Source organism: Haematobia irritans, chromosome 1 (genome assembly GCF_050003625.1).
Source record: "Haematobia irritans isolate KBUSLIRL chromosome 1, ASM5000362v1, whole genome shotgun sequence".
Lineage (NCBI taxonomy): Eukaryota > Metazoa > Arthropoda > Insecta > Diptera > Muscidae > Haematobia > Haematobia irritans.
This window is the reverse complement of record NC_134397.1, coordinates 21,248,130-21,268,198: the sequence shown is the minus strand read 5'-3', so window position 1 is coordinate 21,268,198 and position 20,069 is coordinate 21,248,130.

The following is a 20,069-nucleotide window of genomic DNA, read 5'->3' as shown; positions in this document are numbered from 1 at the left end:
AGTCATGAACAAAATGTCGCTATAGCCATCAACCCATAAGAAACTGTGTTTATATATGAAGCAATCCTTTGGCTTTCCTAACCTCTTGGGGCACTTTTCGCATTGTTATTTGTTACGGTTTCTTGCCTATCAAATATGATGGCAAGACTTTTAAGCTTTGAAATTTGCTCAATTTTATTTGAATATATCCTATACAATTTCCTTTTACTGTCATCAGTCACATTTATGGTTACGTATTGTTATGTTTGTGTGTGGTTCCCTATTGTGTGAACACATTCATATTCAAATTATGGCCAATTGGAAAAATATATGCATTGATTCATAAAAGTAATTAGGTAGTAAACGGTTGACTATAGAGGTGTGCACGTGAGTAATAGTTTACTCTCGCTCACGCACACTGACGACTGAAAAATCATACTCACGCACGATATTTTTTGGTGGGACTCACGCTCACGTACACTCACGAAAAGAAAATTTGTACTCACGCTCGAAAACATCGTGACTCACGAAAAATACCGTGACTCACGAAAAATATCGTAACTCACGGAAAATATCCTGACTCACGAATAATTTTATGATTAATTTACCTTACCGAAGTGTCTGAAAACATGAGCATTATTAAAATCGAAACTGTTATTAAACTCTTAACATTCCAGGTTGAATGAAAATGCCTCCGTCTTCGTCGAGGTTGATGAATACACTCCATTTATTTTAAATTTTTCATTCTTACATGCTATCTTACAAAATATTTCTTAACCTATCGTCACAACAACTTATCCCCTAACTCATATACAAATGGAAACCCATTATAGATAACATTGATCTCTTCTCAAGTGACTTTGTCTTTGTGGGTGTCATAAAATTCATATGTTTGTCTCTACTCTGAAAATCCCATGCATTAAACTCAAAATAAGTAACACACTAATAACAGAGTATACCACACAAACAGAAACATCTTAATACAATTGATAGGTTATCAACAATGTTCATTTAATATCCACGATTCTACCCAGCTATGGACATATCTGATTTTCCTTCGAGAGCAACATGTGTTTACTTACGATAAATGATGTTTGAGAAATTCAAACATTCTGCGCGGCCCCACAGTGGAATGTACATCGTCCTCTAAGAACCGTTTAGGGTAAGTGGTGTGAAAGATGTGTCATCTATAAAAGGATCGTATTCTTCTTTGAGTTCAGTGTTGCTGCATCACTTCTTCCTTATATTCAGGACTCGTGTCCTTGCCCGTTGATTTGAGCCTTCCCATTTAATATGGTTCTTGAATATACGTCTTACAAAGTGCTGGTCATTCGTTTTAGTTGATGAGTAGTTCTCCACACAAACGTTGTCCCTTACCACGTTTTCGTTTTCTGTAATACCTTCAAATTTTTTATCTCTTTTTATCGTAGTGGTGGCTACAAATTTTTCATCACTTCTATCGTTTGCTGAAATGGATCCAGATAATATCCATCCTAGCTTTGTTTCCTGCGCCAGCAGTTTATCTGTTTTGAGAATACCTTGTTGAACAATTTCATGATAGACGTCACTCCCAATCAACACATCTATTCTGTCTGATGACGCAAAGTCTGGATCTGCAAGAGTAATGTTATCCCAATTATCAATATCGTACTCACACGTGGGATCTTGTTGTAGGGAAGCCAGTTTCGGAAACACCATTGCTTCTATGTTCAAAACATAGTCACTCATGAACCGTGGTTTGACATCAATATTGACTTTAGATTTCGCTTTGCCGACTATTACACCCCCAAGTCCCTGTAGAGTTACATCGGTTTTTAGTTTTGGGAGTTGCAGAATGTTTACGGCTTCCTCACTGATTAATGAGGTTTGCGCGCAGGGATCGATCAACGCTCTCAAAGTTATGAATCTGTTCTGATTCGATTTTACACGGATCTGTGCGGTTGCTATTAAAACGTGATGTGCTTCATTCAATGTTGTCAAAGTCGTTTCGCTGCTATCTTCAAAAGCCTCGGATTTATTAATATGTAGACTTGTGTGGTGTAGCCCTTTGCATGTATAGCAACTTATTTTGCTCCTACATCTTCTTGTGGCTTTGTGAACCAAGCAATTACGGCATATCTCGTTCTTATTTACCCATTCTATTCTCTCCTGAACCCTTAAAGTGGCATATTCTCTGCATTGGAACGTTTTATGTCCTGCCTTCCTACAATAACCGCACTTCAATTTGTTATCGTACTCAGTAGCTGTCGCTGGTTTAAACCTGAATTGCTTCAGTGGTTTTCTTCTCTCATCTGTTGTCCATACTGATTTTAATATTTGGTATCGTTGCTGCAGGAATTTTAGAATGTCACCGATGTCCTGAATTTCCGTAGATTTTTGTATTGTCTGCTCGTATTGCAGACGTGTTTCCACATCCAATTTTCGTAATATAATATGCGCAAGAATCGGATACGCATCTTCTAATTTCAAATTCATCGCTTTGATGCCTTCAATGCACTCAATCGATACATCCAGTAGTTGCGTAATACTGGCAGTTGGTGACGAACTTATGTTCGGTTGATCGATAAGCTTGTCCAAATAATGGTTGAAAAGATTCCTTTTGTTGTCGTACCTTTGTTGCAAAGTTTCTAACGCTGTTTTGTATCCGGTACTAGACAACGGCATGTTTCGGATCAGTTGCCATGCGTCTCCTTTCAATGCAGTTTTTAACCGAAACATCTTCTCCTGATCAGATGAATTCTCATCTTCGTGTATCAGAGTCCGAAATAGCCCATAGAATGTATTCCAGTCTTCCAGGCGTCCACTAAACTCCGGAATTCTTATTTTTTCCAACTTGATGGTCTTCTTGTCCGTTGATTCTAAAGCCATGGATGTTTCCATTATTTTCTCCTGTTCCTCATTCAAATCAGAGACTGCTTGCTCCCATTGGTCTTCCGTAAAATCGTTGACCTCTCCTTCTTTCACCATTTCCGTATAAATGTCACGGAGCCTCCTCATCTGATCTTCCAACCTCTCGTACTTTTTTTGTAAGTAGTATTTATCTCTTACGTTCTGTCCCTGTTTCATCATAGAATTCAATGCGGCCAGATTTACATTAAACGCATTTTCGAGCGACCTCATTTTCCTGCTTCCCATGTCTTTTAATACTTTATTCAACATAATTAAATTCGATGCTCATTCCTCGCGGTATGCCTCTACTCTTAAATCTGTTTTCGCAAGTACTTCTTGTCGTCGTGTTTTTTTTCGCTCGTCTCTTAGATCTATTTCTTCTGGTTTGCTCTTCTCGTCCTATGCTTTATTCGCTTAGTTTCATTCTCAATTTCGTTGAAAATTCGTTCCTTTTATCCCACGTAGTTTGGGTTTTCGCTTCGTCGTAATCTCGTTCTCATCCGTTGTTTTCTTCGGCTTGTTAGATCATCTCCTTTTCGTTACTCTCGTCTTCGTCTTTTTCCTCGTTCGTTCTTCCAACGTTTTCTTCGTAGCAGGATTTCTTTGTCTACTTAATTCTACTCTTTGATGTAGAACACCTTTCGCTGGTTCATTCTTTCTTAAGAAAGGTTCGAAGGACCAAAAAATGAATGAAAATGCCTCCGTCTTCGTCGAGGTTGATGAATACACTCCATTTATTTTAAATTTTTCATTCTTACATGCTATCTTACAAAATATTTCTTAACCTATCGTCACAACAACTTATCCCCTAACTCATATACAAATGGAAACCCATTATAGATAACATTGATCTCTTCTCAAGTGACTTTGTCTTTGTGGGTGTCATAAAATTCATATGTTTGTCTCTACTCTGAAAATCCCATGCATTAAACTCAAAATAAGTAACACACTAATAACAGAGTATACCACACAAACAGAAACATCTTAATACAATTGATAGGTTATCAACAATGTTCATTTAATATCCACGATTCTACCCAGCTATGGACATATCTGATTTTCCTTCGAGAGCAACATGTGTTTACTTACGATAAATGATGTTTGAGAAATTCAAACACAGGTGTCACTAGAATTGTAATTGAATTTAACTCTTAAGCGTTTTATGTTGGTGAGCAGGAATATTTTCGTGAGTGTAATTCGTTACTCACGCACACTCAGGAAGATATTATTTTCGTGAATCACGCTCACGCACAACATTTTGGTTTGTTAATCACGCTCACGCATACTCACGCTGTTATCATGATTTTCATAATTCATAATCATAATTTTCGTGATTCGTACGTGAGTCACACGAATCACGAAAATTTTCGTGAGTCACGACAATTTTGTGTCACGTGCACACCTCTAGTTGACTACTCTCAAAAAAATGATGGATCCATAGAATTTGAAATAGTCGAATTCTGCAACGGTAGTCAACAAAATGAATGGAAGATCCCTGGATACGCTTCACCAGAAATAGTTTTGAACCAAATTAAATTTTGTTTTAACTGCGACTATTGTTTAGTTAAAAGTAGAAACAGCTAGCACTCTTTGATATAGATGAAATAATTTAAGTGAGTGTATATTCTTAATACTTGATTAGATTTCACACACACACACACACATATTCGAATTACAAAATCAACATGAAATACAATTATCCGTTTCCCGTTTATTATCATGGTTGCCACTCGAGCCAAAAATAATCCACCAAAATATGAAGAAACAAATTATTTTGCAAGATTATATATAGAAAATGTTGTCACAATTTTATTCCCAAAGAAAATTTTGTCAAAATTTTATTTATATAGAAAATTGTGTCGAAATTTTATTTCTATAGAAAATGTTGTCAAAATTTTATTTCTATAGAAACATTTGTCAAAATTTTGTTTCTATGGAAAAGTTTGACAAAATTTTATTTCTATAATTTTTTTTTTTAATTTTATTTCTATTGAAAATTTTGTCAAAATTTTATTTCTATAGACAATTTTGTCAAAATTTTGTTTCTATAGAAAATTTTGTCAAAATTTTATTTCTATAGAAAATTTTGTCAAAATTTTATTTCTATAGAAAATTTTGTCAAAATTTTATTTCTATAGAAAATTTTGTCAAAATTTTATTTCTATAGAAATTTTTGTCAAATTTTGTCAAAATTTTATTCCCATAGAAAATTTTGTCAAAATTTTATTTCTATAGAAATGTTGTCAAAATTTTATTTCTAAAGGAAATTTTGTCAAAATTTTATTTCTATAGAAAATTTTGTCAAAATTTTATTTCCATAGAAAACTTTGTTAAATATTTATTCCCGTAGAAAATGTTGTTTCAATTGAAAATTTTGTCAAAATTTATTCCTATAGAAAATTTTGTCAACACTTTATTTTTATAGAAAATTTTCTCAAATTTTATTTCTATAGAAAATTTTATTTCTATAAAAAATTTTCTCAAAATTTTATTTCTATAGGAAATTTTGTCAAAATTTTGTTTCTATAGAAAATTTTGTCAATTTTTTTTCTATAGAAATTTTTGTCAAAATTTTATTTCTATAGAAAATTTTTTCAAAATTTTATTTCTATCGAAAATCTTCTCAAAACTTTATTTCTTTAGAAAATGTTGTCAAAATGTTGTTTCTATAGAAAATTTTGTCAAAATTTTATTTCTATAGAAATGTTGTAAAAATTTTTTTTCTATAGAAATTTTTGTCAAAATTTTATTTCTATAGAAAATTTTGTCAAAATTTTATTTCTATAGAAAATGTTCTCAAAATTTTATTTCTTTAGAAAATTGTATCAAAATTTTATTTCCATAGAAAATTTTGTCAAAAATTTATTCCCGTAGAAAATGTTGTCAAAATGTTATTTCTATTGAAAATTTTGTCCAAATTTTATTCCTATAGAAAATTTTGTCAAATTTTATTTTTATAGAAAATTTTATTTCTATAGAAAATTTTCTCAAAATTTTATTTCTATAGGAAATTTTGTCAAAATTTTGTCAATTTTTTTTTCTATAGACATTTTTGTCAAAATTTTATTTCTATAGAAAATTTTCTCAAAATTTTATTTCTATAGAAAATTTTCTGAAAATTTTATTTCTTTAGAAAATTTTGTCAATATTTTATTTCTAAAGAAAATTTTGTCAAAATTTTGTTTCTATAGAAAATTTTGTCAAAATTTTATTTCTATAGAAATTTTTGTCAAATTTTGTCAAAATTTTTTTTCTATAGAAATTTTTGTCAAAATTTTATTTCTATAGAAAATTTTGTCAAAATTTTATCTCTATAGAAAATGTTCTCAAAATTTTATTTCTTTAGAAAATTTTGTCAAAATTTTATTTCCATAGAAAATTTTGTCAAAAATTTATTCCCGTAGCAAATGTTGTCAAAATGTTATTTCTATTGAAATTTTTGTCCAATAGAAAATTTCGTCAAATTTTATTTTTATAGAAAATTTTATTTCTATAGAAAATTTTCTCAAAATTTTATTTCTATAGGAAATTTCGTCAAAATTTTGTTTCTATAGAACATTTTCTCAAAATTTTATTTCTATAGAAAATTTTCTCAAAATTTTATTTCTATAGGATATTTTGTCAACAGTTTATTTCTATAGACATTTTTTCAAAATTTTATTTCTATAGAAAATTGTGTCGACATTTTTTTTCTAAATAAAATTTTGTTAAAATTTTATTGCCATAGAAAATGTTGTCAAAATTTTATTTCTATAGAAAATTTTCTCAAAATTTTATTTCTTTAGAAATTTTTGTCAATATTTTATTTCTTTAGAAAATTTTGTCAATATTTTATTTCTAAAGAAAATTTTGTCAAAATTTTGTTTCTACAGAAAATTTTGTCAAAATTTTATTTCTATAGATATTTTTGTCAAAATTTTATTTCTATAGAAAATTTTGTCAAAATTTTATTTCTATAGAAAATTTTCTCAAAAATTTTATTTCTTTAGAAAATTATGTCAAAATTTTATTTCTATAGAAATTTTTGTTAAAATTTTATTACTATAGAAAATTTTGTCAAAATTGTTTTTCTATAGAAAATTTTGTCAAAATTTTATTTCTATAGAAAATTTTGTCAAAATGTTGTTTTTATAGAAAATTTTGTCAAAATTTTGTTTCTATAGAAAATATTGTCAAGATTTTATTTCTATAGAAAAGTTTGTAAAAATTTTATTTCTATAGAAAAGTTTGTCAAAATTTTATTTCAATAGAAAATTTTGTTAAAATTTTATTTCTATCGAAAATTTTGTCAAAATTTTATTTCTATAGAAAATTTTGTCAAAATTTTATTTCTATAGAAAATTTTGTCAAAATTTTATTTCTATAAAAAATTTTGTCAAATTTTTATTTCTATCGAAAATTTTGTCAACATTTTATTTCTATAGAAAATTTTGTCAAAATTTTATTTCTATAGAAAATTTTGTCAACATTTTATTTTCAAAGAGAATTTTGTAGAAATTTTATTTCTATAGAAAATTTTGTCAAAACTTAATTTCTATAGAAAATTTGGTCAACATTTTATTTCTATAGGAAATTTTGTCAAAATTTTATTTCTATAAGAAATTTTGTCAAAATTTTATTTCTATAGAAAATTTTGTCAAAATTGTATTTCTATAAAAAAATTTGTCAAAATTTTGTTTCTATAGAGAATTTATGGAGTACCTCTTAGTGGGAGAGAAATATTTTCCAAAATCTCCCAAAACATCCAGAATTCTGCCAGTCTACCAAACAGTTAAAAATCTAAAATTTTTGGTAGAATTCTACCAACTGTGGCAACCGTGATTATTATTTATACATATGTGTGTAAAAGAGAAGAAGACACACACAATTTGGCTATTACCAAATTTCCAATTTAGTTTATTCATCAAAATTGGCCTAGAATTTACTGACTACCCTTCACCCGACCCAACAGCCCTGCATTATTGTTAAAAGCTACTAAAGGCTACTTTTCCAACTAAAGTTAAAATAAAAATTCAAATTTAATTTGTATGCCTTTTGGGATCATTCGATGTATTGGCCACCCACATATTTGAATGAATGCAAATCTATTTTCCACTTCAGCACTTCATTTTTGCTATTGACCAACACCAAAATGGCAGTCTTTGTCCTTAATAGATTGGCTAAAATTTGTTTGCCTTCACAAAAATTGCATTTAAATCGTATGAAAATTTCTTACAAAGTAATTTTGTACAAACAATTGTGCGTTTACTTATGTCGATGTGTGTGTAAGTATGTTTATTCTCAAGATACGTTAGCGTGTATATGTGTGTGTTTGTATGGATGTTCTTTCATTTCCGCTTCAATAAATCGAAAATGAAATTTATAACTTGAATTACTTGGTCAATTCTTGATACGTCCAATGTACACACTTTGAAATCCCCAAGTGAAGGTCTATAGAAGGCCTAGAGAAGGATGAACATGTACAATGAATTATGGTTAAATCGATAGTATATATGCCCATAGTTGATATGTAAATACCCAGCAAAACAAATCATTGTAGATTGGTGTATGGCTATCCAATGGAAAGACCTGAAACACTGGTTTAAAACGAGGGACAGTATATGAGCAGAGCAGACCAAGACAGGAACCAAGAAGAACGACCAGTTGATACTATAAGTAAAAGTGTGAGATCCTACTGAATCGACAAGACTAAATAATTGGAAACCCCAGGAGAGAACATATGCCTAATGGCTGTGTTTATGTGTTCGACTAATCGATTTTTGTTTAACGATTATCCCATCAACAGAAGCTGATGGGATAATCCAAAGTAATGTCCTCGAACATGGAGATATATATGAAATATGTAATGTCCCCAAAATTATTCACACACAGAGAAGCACTCATATAGCTGCTAACATCTTTGGTGGAAATCAATCAAACCATTTCGCTACGTAATGTCCTCGAACATAAAGATACTCGGTTGTGGTATATTCTTTATCAATTCTTGTTATTTTTTATTTTATTGAGGTTAAATATAATAGTATTTTCTACTGAGCTAAGTAAGGTCCTCGAACAGGGAGATATTAATGAAATATGTAATGTCCCCAAAATTATCCACACACAGAAACACTCATAAAGCTGTTAATATCTTTGGCGAAAATCAATGAAAATTTTATTGTTTTAATCAAGATATTATAAAGAATAATTAATGAAGAATGTTTCATAAATTAACGAAGAGAATTCTTTCGTGTAAAGGTTTCTTCCAAATTGTTTGCTGGGTAATTTTTAAGACAACTCACTCATATCATACGAAATCACATTTTCCACTTTACATAATTCTTTTTTATTTTATTACTAAGGTTATTTAAAAACAAGTATATACAGACCTAAGTTCGGCCGGGCCGAATCTTAAATACCCACCACCATAGGTTAGGTTAGATTAGGTTAGGTGGCAGCCCGATGTATCAGGCTCACTTAGACTATTCAGTCCATTGTGATACCACATTAGTGAACTTCTCTCTTATCACTGAGTGCTGCCCGATACCATGTTAAGCTCAATGACAAGGGACCTCCTTTTTATAGCCGAGTCCGAACGGCGTTCCACATTGCAGTGAAACCACTTAGAGAAGCTTTGAAACCCTCAGAAATGTCACCAGCATTACTGAGGTGGGATAATCCACCGCTGAAAAACTTTTTAGTGTTCGGTCGAAGCAGGAATCGAACCCACGACCTTGTGTATGCAAGGCGGGCATGCTAACCATTGCACCACGGTGGCTCCCTATGAACCAAATATTAGAGTTTCCTTTGAAATTTCAGGAGGGCTTGAGGACTTGAGGACACTTCCCGAAGATAAATTTAAAGATTTCACCTATGAGGACTATATCAGATTCTGGATTTATAAGAACCATTTTTGTTTGAGTTGGAGGACCAAATGGACCGATAAAAACTTAATCCGATACACGTTTTTGTGAGTCTAAAATACCAGAATATTTACAATTTCAGGCAAATCAGATAAAAACTACGGTTTCTAGAAACCCAAGGAGTTAAATCGGGAGATCGTTCTTATGGGGGCTATACTAAAATATGGACCGATACTCACCGTTTTTGGCCCGAAAATACCTCTAGATTTCCAATTTCAGGTAAATTGAATAAAAACTGCGGTTTCTATAAGCCCAAGAAGTAAAATCGGGAAATCGGTCTATATGGGGACTATACCAAAACATGGACCGATACTCACCATTTTTGGCACACCTCTTTATGGTCATAAAATACCTCTAGATTTCAAATTTCAGGCAAATTGGATAAAAACTACGATTTCTATAAGCCCAAGACCCCAAATCGGGAGGTCCGTTTATATGGGGACTATATCAAAACCTGGACCGATATAGCCCATCTTCGAACTTGATCTGCCTGCAGACAAAAGACGAGTTTGTGCAAAATTTCAGCACGATTGCTTCATTATTGAATACTGTAGCGTGATTACAACAGACAGACGGACATCGTTATATCGTCTTAGAATTTCTCCCTGATCAAAAATATATATACTTTGTATAGTCGGAAATCGATATTTCGATGTGTTACAAACGGAATGACAAACTTATTTTACCCCCTCACCATTCTATGGTGGTGGGTATAATGAAAGGATTTTGTACTGAGCTAAGTAATGTCCTCAAACATGGGGATATTAACTAAATATGTAATGTCCCCAAAATTATCCACACACACACACAGAAGCACTAGTAAAATCAATGAGCAGAATTCATTTGGTGTACAGATTTCTTGAACATTAATTTGCTGGGTAATATTTAAACCTACGTTACAATTATCAATCATAATTTTTCACTGGATTACATGGGATCGGCTGAGTAGTGTCAAAAGAACGAAAGAAATACAAATGTGCTGCAATATTGATGGGTTAATGGTCATCAGATGTGGTTAATTCTTCATTACAATAGACATAACTCAGGTCCTTTGGATAGCCTTGTTATTTTATTATTATGGTAATGTCCTCGAACTTGGCGATATTAAAGAAATATATAATGTCCCCAAAATTATCTACATACATAGAAAAGCAAGAATATCTTTGACGAAAATCAATGAAAATTTTCTTGTTTTAATGAAGAATTTACCCAGAATACTTTATGCAGAATTTTTCGTAAAATTCACTAAGAAAATTCATTCGGTGTAAAGATATCTTCAACAGTTGTTTGCTGGGTAATGTTTAAGTCTACGTTACAATTATCACGCATACCATGTGAAACCACATTTTCCACTTACTTTACATTGGATGCATTGGATTGTATGAGTATTGTCAAAAGAACGAAAGAAACACAAATGTCCTGCCACATTGATGGATTAATGGTCATCGGGTGTGGTAAATTCTTTATCAGGATATACATACTTCAGGTCCTTTGGATAGCATTGTTATGTTATTATTGAGGATATTTAAATATGATTGAATTTTCTACTAAGCTAAAGTAATGTCCTCGAACATGTAGTCCCCAAAATTATTATAATGTCCCCAAAATTATCCACACACGCACACACTGAAACACTCATATAGCTGCTCATATCTGTGGTTATATTTACACATAAAAGAGTTAACATTTCAACATGTATATGGTATATGTGTATGAAATCTGATATTGCTTCGAAGTGAATAAGAATATTTATCCTTAATCACTTTTCAAAGATACCAAAGAAAATCATTTGAACCAATATGAACCAAGTGTAAGCTACTTATCAAAAGAAATTTCTGTTACTTTGACAAGACCTTGTAATAATACAACTGCAGATGATTACTGATAAGTAGGACAATGGTTTACGATTTGATTACATTCCTACTGATTGCTTTGCCATCCTTTTCAGCCATCAATGCTGATGGAGCAAATTCAGGGAATTAACGACAATTGCATGGTGTGAAATTAATGCATAATCATATCAGGAATACAATATTAATTAATTACATCATTGTTCGAAACCTTTTATTATTCTTACACTGATAGTCCAACATCAGTCTGAGCTCTAATAGCCATCCCAGGCAGAGGCGATAACCAAAGTAGCCAGTCATTCATGTTGCAAGATAATAGCATGAAAATAGAAAATTACAAAATTTAATCCTTACAGACATCATGAATGCCTCCTGTCTGCAGTGTCAGTCTTAACGAACCATGATGACCGCAATATTCCTTGCCATTGAGATATTTGGGGGAAATCCTTAAAAGGATTATAAACATTTCATGCAGATACTTAAGGATTTCTTAGCAAAAGGCTTATGATAGTAAAATTTAATGTTTTCTTTTTTTATTTCAGCAAAGGATGTCTAGAGACTATAAGCTTAAGTTGTACAAATTTTAATTGAATAATTGTTGTAATATTTCACTTTAATATGTAGGATTAAAGTGTGAGAAAACAAGAAAACATTCCTGAGAAAATATGGATCGATACACTTTTGATGTAAGGCAATAGACAAAACAAACAAGAAGTCCATTTAAAAAAGCTACTTAATTTTGCGGAATGCATTGCTAGCTTATAACATTTTTGTTTCTTTGAAACCCAATAGAAATGTTTTTGAAATATCGTTGAATTGAGCATTTTAGAAACACTTGAATTCAATGGTAATATCGTTATATCATAGCCAACTACCTTTGATCGTTGGAAAATATACCGATAGATGGCGCTTGAGACATGATACGAAGCTATAATGCCACCTATTGCACGTTTAACAAGCGCAGACATTTCAACGACAACACTATATCAATTTGAGAGTTATCCCCAATCTCAACGTAAATTCAACCGAGATTTTAAAATGTTGACAAAATTTTCTATAACTAAACATTTTAACAAAATTTTCTACAGATATAAAATTTTGACAAAATTTTCTATAAAAATAAAATTTTGCAAAAATTTTCTATAGAAATAAAATGTTGACAAAATTTTCTACAGAAATAAAATTTTGACAAAATTCTCTATAGTAATAAAATTTTGACAAAATTTTCTATAGAAATAAAATGTTGACAAAATTTTCTATAGAAAAAAAATTTGACAAAATGTTCTATAGAAATAAAATTTTAACACAATTTTCTATAGAAATAAAATTTTAACAAATTTTCTATAGAAATAAAATTTTGACAAAATTTTCTATAGAAACAAGATTTTAACTAAATTTTCTATAGAAACAAAATTTTGATACAATTTACTATAGATAGAAAATTTTGACAAAATTTTCTATAGAAATAAAATTAGACAAATTGTTCTGTAGAAATAAAATTTTAACACAATTTTCTATAGAAATAAAATTTTAACAAAATTTTCTATAGAAATAAAATTTTGACAAAATTTTCTATAGAAATAAAATTTTGACAAAATATTCACCCAGAAAAAAGTGACCCCTTCTTTAAGTTAAAATGAACTCATTGTGAAGAAAGTTGAACTTCGTATAGCGCCAAAGACATTTTTATTTGTTTGAACGATGTGATTTTCGTAGAAATTAGGAATAATGCATTCCATATATTAGTTAACATTTTCCTATATTTATATACAACTATACTACAGAATGAAAACATTTAACTAATTTGAATTCATATATGGAATGATTTTATTGAAATTTTTTCATTCATTTCGACAAATCTTACACATTTGTGGTAAAACTTTTACTTCATAATTAGAACTGCTTACCTTCGTTTTTAAATACAATTTTATTTATTTCCAGAAGCAATTTTATCTTCAATAAAAGACATGTTTTATTATTATATTGAATATATTTATTAAGAATCAACAGCATCGAATCTCTTTGAAATATTAGTTTATTATTCCACTATTTCCAATTTCCGTGTGATATTATCAACTGTAAAACGCACTTTTTCTTCTTCTTGTACTTTTCACATTTAATAAGTTGCTGCCTAACGATTTTGTCCTCCTTTTACAATTCCAATACCTACAAATATAAAAAATCATAAAACATTTTTGTTGCAAAAGGTTAGCGTCACTGAATATTACCTGATAATTGAAGATTCCAAAATGAAGACAAATGAAAGGGTTGTTATTCTGCTGGTGTTTTCTTTCTTTATACACTATCACGAACATTGATAGATTTATTTAAAAAAACGAAAAATTTTCTCACTAATTTAAAATAACAAATATTTTATATATTTTATTTGTTATTTATTATATTATTTTACCATATTATTTTTTAACAATCTCTCCGTATACCAAAACAACGCGATTCCAACTAAAAAAACAACCGACGCGCAAATATATCGATTACACCCACGCGCAAACACATCGATTACGATGACAGGTATCGATTACAGGTAACAATAGAAATATAGGAAAATTTCCTATATTCTAACAAGTGTGTTTCCTTAAGTTTTGAAAGGATTGCATACTTCTTAGTACGAATGAACTAAAATATTTTTCTATGTCAAGTGTTGTTCGTATGTATGAAAAACTTTCTATTATAAAGGAAGTCGCAATTATCATTTTATAAGAAATTTTACTAATTTTGAGGAAACTTGGTTTTAGTTCGGATTTTTTTTATTTTTACGAATGCTTTGTTATCGGTGAATAAAATTTTCTTGTTCAGTAGTAAATTCTTATACCCAGCGAAGAAAACAGTATGAGTAAAATTCCATGCCTTATTCTAGTTAATGAACTATTCCTAACTGCTTCCAGTTTAGGATTTTTTTACTGAAACGAGTAAATTTTATTATTTCTCACAAAAATTTACCTTAATGGAAATAAAATGGATAAACTATATTGATGAAAATTTTTTCCTTCAGTTTCGAAGGCACTTTTTTCTGGGTGTTCTATAGAAATAAAATGTTGACAAAATTTCTTATAGAAAAAAAAAATTGACAAAATGTTCTATAGAAATAAAATCAAAACAAAATTTTCTATAGAAACAAAACCTTGATACAATTTTCTAGAGATATAAAATTTTGAAAAAATTTTCTATAGAAATAAAATGTTGACAAAATTTTCCATAGAAATAAAATTTTGACAAACTTTTCTATAGAAACAAAATTTTTACAAAATTTTCTATAGAAATAAAATTTTGACAAAATTTTCTATAGAAACAAAATGTTGACAAAATTCTCTATAGTAATAAAATTTTGAGAAAATTTTCTATAGAATAAAATTTTGACAACATATTCTAAAATTTTGCAGAAATTTTCTATAGAATAAAATTTTCTATAGAAATACAATTTTAACAAAATTTTCTATAGAAATAAAAATGTGACAAAATTTTCTACAGAAATAAAATTTTGACAAAATTCTCTATAGTAATACAATTTTGAGAAAATTTTCTATAGAAATAACATCTTGACAACATTTTCTAAAATTTTGCAGAAATTTTCTATAGAAATAAAATTTTAACACAATTTTCTATGGAAATAAAATATTAACAAAATTTTCTATAGAAATAAAATTTTGACAATATTTTCTAAAATTTTGCAATAATTTTCTATAGAAAAACATTTTCTGTAGAAATAAAATTTTAACACAATTTTCTATAGAAATGAAATTTTAACAATATTTTCTATAGAAATAAAATTTTGACAATATTTTCTATAGAAATAAAATTTTGACAAAATTTTCTATAGAAATAAAATTTCGAGAAAATGTTCTATAGAAATAAAATTTTGACAAAATTCTCTATAGTATTAACAGTATAAGAAAATTTTCTATAGAAATAAAATTTTGACAATATTTTCAATAGAAATGAAATTTTGACAAACTTTTCTATAGAAATAAAATTTTGATAAAATTTTCTATAGAAATAAACATTTTAAAAAAATCTATAGAAATAAGAAAAGTTTCTAAAAATTTGACATTATTTATTAAAAACGTATTGATCCTGTTCTTCATCTATAATGTTATTTAGGATATTCTTTTGAAAAGTCTTGCGACAAGTGTAGAATTTCTGAAATTGATAAGCATGCCACTAAATATTAATATGAAAGAGACTTCCTTCAAATATTAAAGTACTAGAAAATATTTCCAAATTTAATGTCGAAAAATATATTTTCGCCTCTGAAAAAACATATTATTAAATTCATTACTGATCAAAACGTATTGAATGAATGTAAAATAAACATTAAAGATGATAAAGCTGTACACTTGTATAGAGGTTCATAATTTCATAAAAGTAAAAACGATTCAAATCAAATCGGTACCCAAATCATCTATAATATATCTTTGAAAGTTTCGACTTTGAATTTCAGCTGGCTGGAGTAGTTTTTGTGGTGGGAACTGCTATGTTAGAATTTATAATATATTTTTGGTGCTTTTTTCCCTTCGGGAGTTGGCATCACTGCAAAATTCAATTTCCATTGAAACTGTTGTCAAAATTTTATTTCTATAGATAATTTTGTCAAAACTTTATTTCAATAGAAAATTTTGTCAAAATTTTAATTCTATAGAAAATTTTGTCAAAATTTTATTTCTATAGAAAATTTTGTCAAAATTGTTTTTTCTATAGAAATTTTGTCAAAATTTTATATCTATAGAAAATTTCGTTTCTGTAGCAAATTTTGTCAAAGTTTTATTTCTATAGGAAATTTTGTGAAAATTTCATTTCTATAGAAAATTTTGTCAAAATTTTATTTCTTTAGAAAATTTTGTAAAAATTTTTTTTACAAAATTTTGTAATTTTTTTTTTAGAAAATTTTGTCAAAATTTTATTTCTATAGAAAATTTTGTCAAAATTTTATTTCTATAGAAAATTTTGTCAAAATTTTATTTCTATAGAAAATTGTGTCAAAATTTTATTTCTATAGAAAATTTTGTCAAAATTTTATTTCTATAGAAAATTGTGTCACAACATTTATTTATGCTGCGACCTGAAAAAAAACTTACATATAAAATACCAATTCGATTTAAACAAAGAATTACTTAGAAAACGCTAATTATTAGGCGAATATGTTTGTCATGGGTATAAATGGTTTTTTATTCTGTTTTATAGTCCACAGAAGAAATAAAGTAAAACACAAACCTAAAAAAATATTGTCCGTGGAAAGAATAAGAAACTAACTGATAGTTTCAATTTTGGCTCTCTATAAAATAAGCTGTTGGGTAAAGAGGGGAAGAGGATATGGAATGCATGTAACTCATGTTGACGGCAACGGAAACTCTCAGTGTTTGTGTGTGTTTGTTTTTATCGGAAGAGAACGTAAAATCGAACTCTTCTTTTCTCACTTGCAGTTTTGGGTTTTTGGTCCCCTTTATACCACCACACCCTTGTAGATTTATTTTGCCGCTCTTCCCTTGTCAATGATGGTGATGCTCTGTAAATCACCTTCTTTATTCTCCACTATGTTCTCTCGCCATTTTTTTTTTTGTGGTGAACACTGTTAAACAATGGTGAATTGAATTGAACGGTAAACCACAAGCAATGTATGCTCATCATATTTAGTCTAAAACTTATTTTATTTTCCTACCACAAGAACTGCTTATGGTTGATGTATTTCTAGTAAATAACGCAAAATTTCATACTCACTAAAACTACTTCCACAAAAGTACAGCACGTAAGTGATCTAACATCGTGGGTATAGTTTTTAACATTGTTATATAGTCCACAGGAGAAATAAAAAAAATACACACACACACAACAACAACATATACCAACTTTTCATAACACACTACACGATCTACACGATACGAGCATAAAAACCGAACTGTTGGTTTAGTTTTTGGATGACAATAAAATAACCTGTTGAGTAAGGAGTGAAAGCGGATATTAAACGAATGCAGCGCAGGGTTGATAAAGTTGACACTTTTGTACTTTTCTGATACATTTTTACTGCCAAAGGCACCATGGCACGACCGCAAGCCATTGGGTACTTTTTCATCAAAATTACTTTACACAGAGTTATTCTGCCTTAAATTCTTATAATATTATATATAGGACATTGAAGAAATAATGATATACCAAAATTAGGATATTTCAGTTTTTATGATAGGATCTCAACATTCATGAAAAGAATATTGTCTATACCACATCGTCCGCAAAGGACCAAGAAAGAGACTCAGGGGCCATGTCCGTCTGTCTGTAAATACATTTTTGTGATCAACGTATAAACCGTAGTCCAATCGACTTAAAATTTGACATAAGTATGTGTTTTGGATCAAAATAGATTTTGCAGGAAATCTTTTGAGATTTATATATAGCTCTCATATATATCTTTCCCCCGATATGCACTTCTATGGCCATGGAAGCCAGAATTTTACCTTGGTATGCTTAAATTTTGCACAATGAGTACAGTTGAGCGCCTCAAGTGTGCCAAATTTGTTTGAAATCGGTCCCTCATATATATCTATATTTGGACAGATTTACACTCATATGACCACCGAAGATCAAAATTTTACTCCGATAAAGAAATAAAATTTTCACAGAGGGTAAAGTAAACATTTCAGCATAATTTGCCTAATTTAGTCAAAATCGCCTCAAATTTAAACAAAGCCTCTATATATGTATAACAGGTTGGCTGATAAGTCCCCGGTCTGACACATAGATGGCGTCGCTAGTATTAAATGCATATTATTTTTATATAGTACCAACCTTCAAATGATTCGTGTCAAAATTTGATGTCTGTAACTCAATTAGTTTGTGAGATGGAGCGTCTTTTGTGAAGCAACTTTTGTTATTGTGAAAAAAATGGAAAAAAAGGAATTTCGTGTTTTGATAAAATACTGTTTTCTGAAGGGAAAAAAATACGGTGGAAGCAAAAACTTGGCTTGATAATGAGTTTCCGGACTCTGGCCCAGATATCAATCAAACAATCAACAATAATTGATTGGTATGCAAAATTCAAGCGTGGTGAAATGAGCACGGAGGACAGTGAACGCAGTGGACGCCCGAAAGAGGTGGTTACCGACAAAAACATCAAAAATATCCACAAAATGATTTTGAATGACCGTACAATGAAGTTGATCGAGATAGCAGAGGCCTTAAAGATATCAAAGGAACGTGTTGGTCATATCATTCATCAATATTTCGATATGCGAAAGCTCTGTGCAAAATGGGTGCCGCGCGAGCTCACATTTGACCAAAAACAACAACGTGTTGATGATTCTTAGCGGTGTTTGCAGCTGTTAACTCGTAATACACCCGAGTTTTTCCGGCGATATGTGACAATGGATGAAACATGGCTCCATCACTACACTCCTGAGTCCAATCGACAGTCGGCTGAGTGGACAGCGACCGGTGAACCGTCTCCGAAGCGTGGAAAGACTCAAAATTCCGCTGGCAAAGTAATGGCCTCATTTTTTTGGGATGCGCATGGAATAATTTTTATCGATTATCTTAAGAAGGGAAAAACCATCAACAGTGACTATTATATGGCGTTATTGGAACGTTTGAAGGTCGAAATCGCGGCAAAACGGCCCCATATGAAGAAGAAAAAAGTGTTGTTCCACCAAGACAACGCACCATGCCACAAGTCATTGAGAACGATGGCAAAAATTCATGAATTGGGCTTCGAATTGCTTCCCCACCCACCGTATTCTCCAGATCTGGCCCAGCGACTTTTTCTTGTTCTGAGACCTTAAAAGGATACTCGCAGGGAAAAAATTTGGCTGCAATGAAGAGGTGATCGCCGAAACTAAGGCCTATTTTGAGGCAAAACCGAAGGAGTACTACCAAAATGGTATCAAAAAATTGGAAGGTCATTATAATCGTTGTATCTCTCTTGTAGGGAACTATATTGAACAATAAAAACGAATTTTGACCAAAAAATGTGTTTTTCTTTGTTAGACGGTGGACCTTATCAGCCAACCTCTTATGTCTTTCCGATTTGGGTGAATATGACCAAATTTTCCTTGTAAACTAGTTACCGCTATGTCGAAAACTTGCAAAAATGATTAAAATTTCCTTATACCTCTGATCCATAGCTATCGACAAATAATTCATAAATGCACTTTTGCGAAATTTTATAAAAATACAAAAAGTGAAATTGATTTAAATTTTAAATTTTCCTTTGTAGAAGTGTAAAAAAATTTGTCCAAATCGGTATAGATTTAATATACGTATACTTTTACAATAGTCTTTAAATTTGATATTTTGCAATTATAGCACTTTTTGGTTTCGAAAAGTACATTTCTAGTACTTTTTCGTTTATATAATTTATCATCACTGATGCAACGCATATTGACAGCAACGGAAGCTCTCTCAATGTTTGTTTCTTTTTTTTAAGAAAGAGAACCATAGACCTTATAATACA